Consider the following 13448-nt stretch of genomic DNA (forward strand, 5'->3'; position numbering starts at 1 on the left):
TGCTGTTCTTAGATTCCGCTGCACTCTAATTAAATGGAGAGTGTAGCGGAAAATCCTGACACAGGTGTGAGCTGAGCCTTATCCTCACTATGATTGAAGGACAGTTGATACCGTATGCTAGACAGTAAATTGTGTTTGATCTAGCTTTGTTTTATTTCTTAATAATTGATAATGACTTTTTTCCCGGGATGGTAATTGTAAGCAAGGCTAGTAGGAGGGAAATTACTCTTTCTTGGGTCCCAAACAAAGTTATGTCTGGTGGCCCACCTAATGCACAACACCAATCTGACATGGCATAATATGAAGTCTACTATAGCTTTAAAGTGAACCAGTCACTAGAATTGTCATTTTAGCTGCTGACAGCTTCTAATAGCCTATGCTTTGCTGACTTTAAAAAAGCCTTTGTTAGTATTTAGAATCATTTCAGTAGTTTATATAAGTTTAATTTACATTACGTGACTCCCTACTAGCAGCGTGTGGTGAGTCCCAGGGGGGATGGATGCTGCAGCCTGTGTGTGCTTGTGTCTCCTCATATTTTCGTCCTCTTCTCCACAACATCCCCCTCTCTCCCTTGCCTGCTCCTAAATGCACCTGAAGGGAAGTGGGGAGGGGGAAGGGAGCTGGATGAGTGTGGAGGAAATACTTTACATCTTTGTACTTTGTCTTGGCTGCCACCATGGACAAAGTCGCCTGTGGAACGACCTGGTGGTACCATGCCGCAGCAAGTCCAACCCTGGTGAAAACCAGGTACCACTTAGATTCTGGTCCCAGGTGTCGGCTTACATCATTGTCCTCATTGGTCCAGTGGGTCCACTACCCCTGGAGCCTGACAATAATTAAATGAGCTGGCTATACTGTCTGTATAGTACTGGATTTGCAGAGTAGACTCTGTAGGGTTTTATGTGTTAGCAGCCAGGATATTTATGAGACAGTGTTGATAAGCCTTCATGAATGTATATGCTTTGGAGTGACAAGGTGTCTTAGGCTTAGTTACTGTACCTGGCTTAGCTTCTACATTTCCTTTATGGAACTGGTAATGGAGAAGTATCATAAGTATCTCATATAGAGTCCTTATGATATAGATTGTGGATATCTGATGTCTAATGGGCACATCGTATTGAGTAATCCTAAACCAGAAAAACGTTGAGCCAAATGAGTGACATGTGGCCAGGGCCTTTTTGTTTTTAAATGTTACTTGTTTATTGCTGTTGGTTCCCCAGAGAATGGAAACTGTATTCTTAAAGCCACGTGCTAATGTAGAATTAACGTCAAACTGACATTAACCATCCCCCGCAGGGATCCCCTTCAACGGGGTATACACCCACCAATTGACTTATTTCTGTAAATGTTCAGAGCCCAACATTACTAATAAGAGCACACATCAGGGAGTAAGCTTATGTTTGTAAGTCGTGACCTCTGCAGAAGACAGAAAATTTGACATGAAGTACTCCCCAGATGGGTTGACAATAGGGATATTTTTGTTTTATAAAGAGTGAAGACCTCACATGAACAGTCACGAATCAAAAGAGAAGCAAATTCATATGTTTTTACCAAAAGTTCCAAATATGAAAATGGCCTTCACTGTGCAAAGCCTCATTTGTTAATGGACAGTGGAGGACATCTGTGCAGCATATATTGTTGAGCTTTTATGCGTAAGTAGAAACGACTGATAGAGTATTGATTCAAACCACAAGCAGCAAACACCATCTTAAAATAGTATTTTTTATGTCTCTGGTTGGATGTTTCACAAGGAAATTCCTAGTTCCACAAAGGGAAACATTATGGGCCCTGAACTTTTCAAACAGCGGCATACTTTATAAAAGATAACCCCCTTCGGATCGCTCTAAAAAGACTTTAACCCTTCTGAAGTCCATGCAGCTCCTCTAACCCCGCCTCCTCCGTCCCTCCCCTCCTGATGACACCAGCCGGCTCATTAAGCAAACAACTGAAGGGATGGGTAATGAGGAGTCGGCAGGCGGGTTAGAAGTGTGGCTGGGGGCATGTAACTGGGCACCGCAAGTGTAATTTACATAAATAAAAGTCTTTTTTAGGAGCAATAAGCTGGCAATTATATTTTATAAAAATATGCTGGCATTCCGTTTTTTTAATCATGTGGTAGAATTACTTTAATAGCTTCATACACCTACACCTCAAATATTCTTGATGCAAATGAGGCCATGCCCCCTTTCCTTATGAACCTACCCTTTCACCCCTTGTTTTTGGCACAAATTAGATACATATTTAGACTGATTAACATGCCCCATTTTGACCTAAAATGTATGTCTCCAGGATTAGAAAGCAAAGGCCTGTTAGGATTCTGTCCGCAAAACAGCTTATTGTATGACGGTGCTTTCCACTTTGATCAGATGACAGATACACAGTAAACAGTGAATTTTGAGTTTTCTTTGTTTTATAGTGTAGGCTAGACACATCCCAGTAAAATTCACACACAATCTGGTGCACGTTTTCAACAGACTATCTTTAGGCTGATCCACGGTTGTCCCATCTGGGAGATGTTTGGAAATCTGTAATAAATCTAGCTTCAAAAAGCATTTGTGTATTAATGTATTTGATAAGAAAAAAAGGGAAACATAGAAGGTGCATTAGCAGCACTTAATCCAAAGCAGCAGTCGGTACTGACAGATGACAGAAGAAGTGGCATTGCAGGCTGGAGGAGGGGGTCCATAGTGCAAGCAGCTGAGATGAGAATGAGCTTTTTAGCTGTGTCTATAGCACAGTGTGCTACTGGCTGGAGTAAGAGGAGAGGGCGTGAGCTCCAGTGCCGGAGCCTCTGCTCAGTAATGAAGCTCTCTCAGTCTGTTCATACATTACTAGGGAACTAGAATACTGCTGCTGTCTTTTAATCCCAATGACTGCAGCAGCTGGAGGAATGGGACAGCCTCACGACATCGCATGCAGATGACCGGGTAAGAGCTCTCACAATCTTTTACTGGATTTAGATAAATGCTTTACGTTTTCCAGCAGTCAGGGCAATAATGTCTTCATAATCTACAAGTTTTGCCAATTTCTTCTCAAGTAGCAGGAGCTGGATCTGGTGATTGTTATTTTCTGTTGGCTGAACAGGCAAAGGGTAGAAGTACTCTCCACTAGCTCTGCCAGGGTGGCAGCCTGTGGCACTGGATGGCATATCTCTTCATCCATTCTTATAAGAACAGTTTTTTAAGAATTTGTATTACAGTAAAATCCTTGGTACTGATATACTTCTTGAACTTAACTGCATGGTGTATAAACAGACAAGACGTAACTATGATTGTGTGGAAAATGTGTCTGGATTTACTTTCCTCATGTCATCCGTCAAGAGTCACCTGTCTTCAAATGCCTTTGCACAGATGTGCCCCTTCCATGCCAAGTGGAGTCCTGACAATGACACAGTGCCTATGTATGGGTTGTCAATTCCAGATGACAGATTTCAAAGCTTCCACTAGCTCCCTCTGCCTACTATTTCGGAAGTTACTCCAGTTCAGCGGTACAGGACTTTTATGGATTGCTTTGAGATTCCCACTAAAGCCTGAATGTATAAGGATTTCCATTTAACCCTATCCGCTATGAAAGTGTGCTAAACATTACTACGGCGAAGGCATAAATGTGGCAGATATATCTTTAAATACCAAATCAATTAAGTCATGTGATACCTAGAGAGATTTCTATGAATGAACAAGCAAATGAATGGACGCTACTTATTACATACATAGCCTTACTTAAGGACAATCTGTAATAATTTCATACACAATGTAGATGTTTTCCTTGCGATAAAGGTGTTCTAGCCGGGATGGCGTTCGGAGTTGTGTGCCTGTAGGCTGCAGAAGGGGAGTGGACTCGGAATCAGCTGTAGGGGAAAGCAGCTGTCTTTTGAAGGGGAGTTCCTGACATTACTAAGGTGGTTTCATACGCTACTCTTAGGGGCATTCCTTTCTTCTTGCTGCAGTCTGCGCTACTACCATTATTAACCCCTGCAGCACTATACTGTATACAACACAAACCCTTCACTAGACAAAGAAACAAACTGATATTTATAGCCTAAGTAACTACATATAATTATTTTATGGCTCTGGGCTTTGTATACACTTCAACAATCACACCCATGGAGTAATAATTTGTGGAAGGAGAATTGATTATTATTTTTTGTGTATGTGCTGGAACTGAGGGCCTTTTTTGTTTGAGTTCTTCAGCAGATAATGACAGCAGTGAGCAGTGGTATTTAGACCAAGCGAGTACAGTGGGGTTATTCTCCAGGCACACGTGCAGTAATCTGTGTGGGGAGCTCCTGTCCAAACCATGCAATCTGCCAAGACAAGTACCATAATCACAGCAGTAATGGGTGCTATTTACAGAATGGAGTACTTACCTTCTGCATCCATTAGCTCTCTGACATTTAACCCTTACACTTTCTAGTCTCATTCCTACAATTTTGCTTAAAAAAAGGAAATTGATTTAAAGTGTCGTGGCTGTACAATGTGTTCTCTGTAGTGCATGTATACTTCTATGATTACTGAGAGTTCTGCAACTCCTACTGTTGTAGCGCAAGCATAAGTACGGTAGGTCTTTTATGAGGAAGCGGCAGGGGGGATGAGAGCAGCCTGACAGTTATATTATGGGGCTGCTCCCTCTGGTATTTACTGCTACACTAGGATGGATGTGTACACTGGATGCTGTCACTGTAAGATGAGGCACTTAAGTGAAATCCCATTCACTGTTGGGCAGAGTAGACTTTGCGGTTTCCCAAATTTCAGAATGCTTAACTCTCAGTGAGCCTGCAGGACAAAGAGAGGTAGAATATTAGCTAGAACCTGTAGAGCTAAGCAATGTGTTAAATTTTCACTTATAAAATACAAGATACACCATGATTATTATTATTATTATTATAAGTAGAGATATGCAAAAATTCTACACACAACATTTGGAATTTTCAATGTTACTATTAGGCTGTAATTAATGATGAGCAGACCAGTTCAGATTTGGGTTACTGGAGTTTAGCTTAACCGCAAACAAAAGTTTGGTTCAGCACTCAAACCGGAACACCCACCACTAACACCCTGGATTGGTGCTGGCCGCATTTGCGAATGTTTACTCTTTAGAGGACATCTATCACAAGATAACCAGTGGTAGACTGTCCTACTAAAGCTGTTCTTTACCTCTAGTGGATGATGGGATGCCTTTTCACTAATTCCTGCTGCTCCGGTATTCTGAAAAAATAAGTTTATTAAAATATGTAAATTAGCCCTAGTCGCTCTGGCATACCTGAGCGCCTCATGGCTCCTCTGCTCTGTAATTATGCACGCCCCCTACCTTTTAGTATTCACCCCTCCGTCCCTCCCTTGTCCTCGCAGACAGCTGGACTGACATCGGACTGATGTGCACGTGTAAGCTGTGGCTGTGCAAGGAGTGAGTTCATGCGCATGCCCAAGATTTACAGACAGCCGGCTGACATCACCAGATTTCTGAAAAGACAAGGAAGGGACAGAGGGGTGAATACTAATAAGCAGGAGGTGTGCATTATTATGGAGCGGAGGAGCCCCGAGGTGTCAGGTGATGTGTGCCTGAGCACCTCAAGCTAATTTACACATTTTAATAAACTTCTTTTTTTCCGGGACACGGCAGAGCAGGAGTTAATGAAAAGACATCCCATCATCCCCTAGAGGTAACGAGCAGCTTTATTAGGACAGTCTACCACTGTGGTACCACTTTAAATGACAATGGCACAACCACTTTGCTATTGGCATTTAAAGGTATGAGTCCGCTCATCAACACCTGCAATTGGTGCCAGAACTGATCGTGGGTATTAACCCTTTAAATGCCACCGGCAAAGCTGTGACATCATTGGCAAGCAACGATCCTAGGAAAAATAGGAGGAGAACCAAACTTGACATGGTTGACATGGACCCAAACATTGTGGTTCGGGTCTGTTCATCCCTAGTTGTAATATAATAGATTAATATCATGAAATGCAAAGATACAAATAGCTAAATAGTATTCCAGGGCACATATATATCAAAAGATGGTGATCCAAGAAATTCAGAAATATCTCAGTTCAAAGTTATTCTAGGGAAACCACATGTACAAGTGTGTTATTACTGAACCACAGTGAAACGTATAATATAGAATCTGAGCAAATGAAAGATATAACATGCTTTCTGCTACACCCTTTCTAAGGGATGATTTAAGATATAGCCTAACTTCTGGGATTTTTTTTTACTAGTGTCGTATTGTCAGAGTATCTCAATGAAGTAAACATGTTGTAGATTCAGTGGATTCAAAAGTTTTGCTCAAAATGTTGTGGCCTTTATTTAAAGGAAACCTACCACTTCTGAAGGTAGGTATGAGATGCAAACACCGGGCACCAGCTCAGGGTGAGCTGGTGCCGGTGCTTAGTCTCGTTAGAAAGTTTCTGCTAGAAAGTTTCTGCTAGAAAGTTTAAAAAGTGTTAAAACCGCGATACCGCGGTTTTAACACTTTTTAAACTTTCTAGCAGAAACTGCTTCGGCGCTGCGTGCGCGCGCCTACATTGGAAATGCCGCAGGCGTTGCGCGCGCACGGTCGCGCGCAGCGCCGAAGCAGTTTCTACTATAAAGTTTAAAAAGTGTTAAAACCGCGATACCGCGGTTTTAACACTAACGAGACTAAGCACCGGCACCAGCTCACCCTGAGCTGGTGCCCGGTGTTTGCATCTCATACCTACCTTCAGAAGTGGTAGGTTTCCTTTAAGACTCTTCACGATGTTTGTATGTTTCCAGTTACCATAAATTACCTTTCTATTATAACCATGGTGAGAGTAGAAGCCATGTCTGCTTCCAAAAAACTACTTTCTTCCTCAGGTTGATATGATTTGTCTGGCCAGATTTTGGATAAGGTTAGCACTTTTTGATCACTCAGAAGATTTGACACAAAGCGCAGATTGCTCTGCTGCTCCTCATAGTCTGCTTTCAGTACGAACTGGGAGTTTTGTGGGACGAGAGTAATGTTTTTCCATTTAGCATTTATTTTTCCTTTCGTTGTTCCCTCTCTAAGAAATGAGGTGTTCTGGGGTTAGCTCATAAACTTAAGGACAAGCAGCAGTGTCTGGAGCCAGTCATAACACAGGACACGAGTGCGCAGGCCTGACACACATAGCGTTGTTCTGACTCCTGCTCCATACTAGTTAGATGGTAAGAATATGCTTGTGAGGAAAAGATCTTGACAGAAAAAGAAGTCTAGCTGCCACTAAAATGAAGGACCTGAAATTAGAGAAACAATTCTGCAGAAGAACTGTTTTTAGCGTCTATATGCTTCTTCATAAGCAATCTTTATGAAGATGTAGATTTTCTGACCAAGACCATGAAGTAGGCTATGATTACATCAGATTTTTTTACATTCAGCATAAACGCCAGGTAAGCCAGAGGCACATGCACAGAAAAAAGATATTGGCAGATGGGGAGCATCCTTATTGACTCATTCTGCTCAGTATAAGGCTGCATTCACACGACAAAGCTTGCGGCCGTACATATGCCCTCCATGGATGGCAATGGGTGCTCAGAGCGATACGGTGCAGCACATGTGCGGCACTTTAACACTCTGTACATGGGGAAAAGACAGCATATGTCCTATCTTTCCACGTGTTATGGCGCCATGTGTCATGCACTGCAATTCAGAGGGGAAGGGTCACCACTCCTCCTCTCCATCACAGTGAACGTATGCCTAAGTATGACTAATACAGCCTAAGTCGCATCCTGCAGGAAACACTGCTTCCCGCTGGAGTGCAACATATAGGGGGTCATTTATTAAGGGCCCGATTCGCGTTTTCCCGACGTGTTACCCGAATATTTCCGATTTGCGCCGATTTTCCCTTAATTGCCCTGGGTTTTTGCCGCACGCAATCGAATTGTGGCACATCGGCGCTGGCACTTTCTTTGATTGAGTAGCACCTGTCAATTTATTATACGAGTATCCGGAAGGTAGATCTTAACTTCTGTTAGCGCTTCGTCATATTTAACATGTACAGTTTTTGTACTATATCATATTTTATTATATCTACATTAGAGTATTTATACTCTATTTACTATGTAAGTCGCCTTTGGAATATTTCAAATAATTCCTTTTGTCTAAATTACTTTTTCAATGATCGTACTTTAGTACTTCGTTGACCTAATATACTATTATACCAGGGTCCATTCTTTGTGGGTACGATATCCTTACCACTCTGTAGCACTCTCCTATCTATAATCAGGACCATGGGATACTTACTTGTCCGGTGATACATAGCGCCGCCTTCTGTGATCACATGATACTTCCTCATTTGGTGACACGCAGCTTGCGTTCCACTTACCAAGTAACCAATGCCTTATGACGTATTTCCGGCGATTGTGAAAAGTACTGCGCATGTGCTATAATCCTGACCAGAACTGCACGCCGAGCAGTCGCAGGTATAAAAGGCAGTCCTGCCCTGTTATATATTCACTCCTGATGAAGCCTACTTGATAGGCTACTCTTCTTCAGACATAGGTTGGGACTGGTAACTTACCCTCTATTTATTCATTATGTGCACACATTGTGTTTAACATATTTGTTGGCTAGGATTCTTGCCTTGCAGACCTGATGGAGACCATTGTATTAGACTGGTACACATATAGATTACCTGTTACCTTTATTGGTGCTTTATTCTAAATATTCTTTTCCGGCCTCCTTGTATATTTAGTAATCCATTATAACACATACTGAGTGCACATATTTGTTATTGTTATTTTCATGCATAAGTCCCATACCATTGTCTGATTGGTTCACCTTGTATGTCCGATTTAGGACTTTTTAATGGTTTTTAACTGTGTCTATGTGTATGTTTAACAATAAAAATGTATCTTGTTGATTTTGCATATATGCATCCCTCACTTTTTTCAATTTACATGTTTCATTGGATGCAGATGAATTATCATATCTTGGCCCTACCACGATTCGGCGCTGGCATGCACGCGACGGAAATCGGGGGGCGTGGTCGAACGAAAACCCGACGGATTCAGAAAAACCGCAGCATTTTTAAAAAAAAATTGGTCGCGCGCGCCATACTTACCTGCACCAGGAAGAGATCAGTGAACTCCGACGCAACTCAGCGGACCTCGGCGCAGCAGCGACACCTGGTGGACATCGGGCGCAGGACATTCATGAATCGCCGGAAGACCCGAACACTTGTCCAAGAAGCCGCCGCTGGAACGCGAATGGACCGGGTAAGTAAATGTGCCCCACAGTCTCAGCAGAGGCCATGGGGGTCAGGGCAGTATTGCATCCATCCTGGGCCTCCAGTAAGCATATGCTCTGGGAGGTCCCCAGTGATGTAACTATCCTTATAAGGATGTATGTAGAAAAGTGGAAGTCAGCTCACCTGGAGGCACAGCAGTATATGACCAGGAGTCCAAGCTCGGATTCTCTTTGTTCCAAGTCCAAGAAATATATAAAATGCAAATAATCCAGCTCCACTGACACTCTGGTTGTAGATAAAAATGTGATATTTTTCTTTGTGAAGTACAAAAAGGAGGTATACAGCCAAGCATAGAGAAACACACACAGAGCCACGGCTATGGTCTACGCGTTTCGGAAAACTCCTTAATCATGACCTGATTGGGCATGTGAGCAGGTGTGAATAAATCCCAACTACCTGCAGTCACATGACCTGTTAAATTTACATAGGAAACATATACATATAAAATCTAATACAAATAGTGTTACTATGTATAAAAATGGGATAACAACAACTATGGAATAGCAAAGAAAAAAGATGTTGATAACAGAGAGAGTTGGAGGATAATCAATACGTTTTTAGATTTGATATATCATGTCTTGCCTTTTATTTAGTCCTTGTGGCACTCTTGTGGCTAGAGAAAAAATTCAAAAACTCTCTCTGTTTAACAGTTTGCGCCTATGGTGTAAGGACAGTTACGTCACTCAGAAGACATTGTGAACATCAGCACGAGCCAGTCACTGTTGATTTTCACTCCTCCTCCTACTTTCATTAGGGAAGGGAGAAACGGGAGGACATATACCACTGCATGAGCATCCTAGGATATATCCACTCAACATATCCTCACAACAGATGGCAAAAACTACACTGTGCAATAAATGTAAAGATGCTTATATCCCATCCTTTAAACACCCTATATCATACTTGGTTGGAAGTGAAGACACCATGAGCATGAGCATGTACATGTGCTTGGTTTTGCAGCATTAATTTGAATGGGACTGAGCTGCAAACAGGCCGTGGGAGGAATGAATGTGTTGTCATTGGCCTACAATGCAGAATCAATGCTCATAAGAGAACCCCAACACTTATGGGCATCAAATTGACAGGGGTATCAGAACCCTGTTAGAGTAGCTAGAGAGCCCCCTTGAATGATCCAGATTAAACTATTCTGTTATTGACAGAATGAGGGGAAAAAATCATCTGGACCTTAAGATTAACAGCAATTTTTTTTCAACAAAAATATCTATAAATTGGAAGTAAGTGTTTTAAAATCTACAGTTTTGCTGCCCTTAAGCACCTCCTGCTATTACATTTCAAGGTCTACAGTTTTATGTTTACATTTCTAAAAATCCTGCCCTAAGGATTATTCTTCTATTCTGGCACTGACCTTTATCTTACTTTTACATTACCTTCCACACTTGGACACTGCTTCTTGTATATCACTTATGTAGTACAAATGCCTAACAATCAAGAACAGGTTCAATAATATCAAAGTTTTGAAGTGTTTTATTTTCATAAATATCCATTACGTACTGTGAAATGGGAATGAAGTCTATTTTGCTAAAATGGTTTATTTAGTAGAAATACAACTTCCGTTCCACATCTGTGTCTGGTCTGTGCCTCCCAGACCATGTCTACATTGTCTAGCATAGAAGAGTCATGCACTGTGTGTCATAACATACTTCTCCCATGAAATTGAGTTATTTTAAGTAAACAGTACATAGAAATTTGCTAATGTATAACCCATCTGATGGCAGGGTTTACATTTGGTTATGTGGTTCTTCCTCAAGCAAGGCTGTTTTATATATCCACTTAAAATCGCTCTCCATGCCACCATAATAAAACCCCTTTCCTGGCCAACTATTTAGTTCTTTAGGCCTACTACTAACAAAACCTCTACAAAAATGTTGCATGATAATAAAACCCCCCTCTGGTCCCACCAATTTTTTTTGAGCTAGGCTTCTTAGGAGGGCCTTGAATGAGCATAGCGCTGAGTGCTTCATCAGTGGCTAACATTAATGTAGCACGTGGGAGTCCATCTTATAGGCCAGTGGTGGCGAACCTATGGCACGGATGCCACTCAGAGCCCTTTCTGTGGGCACTCAGGCCATCACCAGAGAGGACTCCAGGTATCTTCCTGCAGTCCCAGACAGCCCAGGACTTGCTGTGCACAGAGATATTTTAAATTGACACTGCTACTTGGGACTACTGGAGTAGTGGGAATGTGTGGACAGATCTGGATTATCATTGTAGCTCCTGCTCCGGCCCCGACAATTCTTTCTATTTATGTGACCCTTAAGGGAAGCTACAATGGTCATCCAAATTTCTTTTATTTTCTGCTTTATTGGTGTCCTCAGGTGCTGGTATGAATGAAAGCTGTGACAGAGCAGGGAGTACAAATCACTAATTACATTTCTGTGTTGCCACTCATCGATAAATAAGTGGGTCTTGGTTGCAGTTTGGGACTCTAAAAGGTTCACCATCACTTTTGATATTGATATATATCAGACTATACATGTAATGCTGTGTACAATTTTGGGCACCAACATATAGGCCATACTCCTTTATTTAGAAAGTGTGAGGGTATATTGACAGATACCATAAAATTGATGAAATAGAACTTTTTATTCTTTAACAAAAAGCATGTCCTTAAGAAGTCATACTTAATGGGGAAACACACTGGCATCCTGGCAGGGGTACCAAAAGAAGAAAGTGTACATACTGTTTGGTGGCTCCCAGTTCCGACATCACACAGGGTACTTATGGTCTGCCAGCTGAGCTGTCAGTGCTGGGATTCACAGGACATGATTCAGCCAATCAGTGGTCCCCTTGAATCATGGAATGTCACTTGTGACTGAAGAGGAAGTGAAGTCCAATGGTCTGAGGAAGACACTGATTGGCCAGAGGATTCCATTACCAGAAGTACTGGTGCATTATGAACACACCAAAAGGTGAATTTATAGTTTTGGTGGTCTACAAACCTACACAAGTGGTTTGTATTTTTTACAGTTTATATAATTTTACCTGCAGAGAACAGTGATAATTTGCTATTGTTTGCAAATGTAAAAATAGTGTTTTCCCCAAAGCTATCCCACTAATTAACCGTATGATTGCTAGCTTTACACACCTTCTGTCATAGGTAATTAAAGAAAATGATACTAGGGACTATTTAAATGGAAATAAAGTTTAATGACTCCCCCCACCCAAGGCAGCTGAGAATTTAGCACCAAAAACAAGAAACAGTAGCACTATGTTTCGTTGCATTATTACTAATGCTAACTTTAATTTGACATATATATGAACCATGAAACTAGTGACCAAACAATATAAATATGTATATTCCAAATGATACAGCTACGTCCACTTATCTTTGCATAGAACTGTCGGATGCATTTAGACCTGATTCACACTTCTGTTTTTTAATGAATTTATGCTATTTGTGTTCCCCACACCCATATATTAAGTTAGATGGGTCTATTCCGGCATGCTTTTCATGGATCATGCCATATTTTATGGATAATTGACTTTTGGGTTCCATCCAAATTGCAGACAGCACAATGCCACTTACATGCCGTCAGTTAAAAGTATACACTTTATTTATTCAAACTACTATGATCAGCCACAGACAAAAGAAACATTATTAGGATTATGTGACCATCAGCATCATGGACAGAATACAACCATGATATTCTAACACATGAATATTACCTTATACAGTACAGTTATATGCGTACTTAGTAAAGGTATATATGGCAGACTTTGCAGAAATGTATGGGACTGAAAATAAGCTCCATTTATATCACTGGGGTTGTTTTGGCATCAAGTACATGGATTTCTGCAAGTTATATTCAGATGAATGGAAATGCTTTTCATTCATGGAAAATTCTGCAACAAAATCTGTGTCCAAGAAACCAAAATGAAAACATTCAATAATTCAATAGTTTTGATTCAGAAACCTGTATAACCCTATGGAGACACTGTGTTTATTGTAAACAAATGGTTCACATAAACTTAGATTTTATTGAAAAAAAATTTTCCGACCATTTGCAACAAGTTTTATAAAGCATCTCACGGCCCATCTAACAGAAAGCCATCTCACACTTTGGCTTGCAGCACCCTTTACTGCACTTACACACTGCATATATCTCTCTACAAACAAAAACACTTACATATATATATATATTTCAAACACATATCAATGGTCAGAACATACATGAAATGCTGT

At 41.1% G+C, this 13448-nt stretch overlaps 1 protein-coding gene across 2 annotated transcripts in view; it reads left to right on the forward strand.

Moving 5' to 3' along the window:
* ZNF469 (zinc finger protein 469) overlaps nt 1–13448 on the forward strand; it is a 376655-nt gene that overhangs the window by 296492 nt on the left and 66715 nt on the right. Inside the window, exon 1 of one of the 2 annotated variants that reach the window (XM_072117101.1) lies at nt 2806–2927. The exons of the other annotated variant lie outside the window; for it this stretch is intronic. The gene's annotated coding sequence lies outside the window, so the exon portion shown is untranslated. Of the gene's footprint in view, nt 1–2805; nt 2928–13448 lie in introns of those variants that run through there. 2 annotated transcript variants of the gene reach the window in all.

The sequence above is a fragment of the Engystomops pustulosus genome, chromosome 7, assembly GCF_040894005.1.
Source record: "Engystomops pustulosus chromosome 7, aEngPut4.maternal, whole genome shotgun sequence".
In the NCBI taxonomy this organism is placed as follows: Eukaryota; Metazoa; Chordata; class Amphibia; order Anura; family Leptodactylidae; genus Engystomops; species Engystomops pustulosus.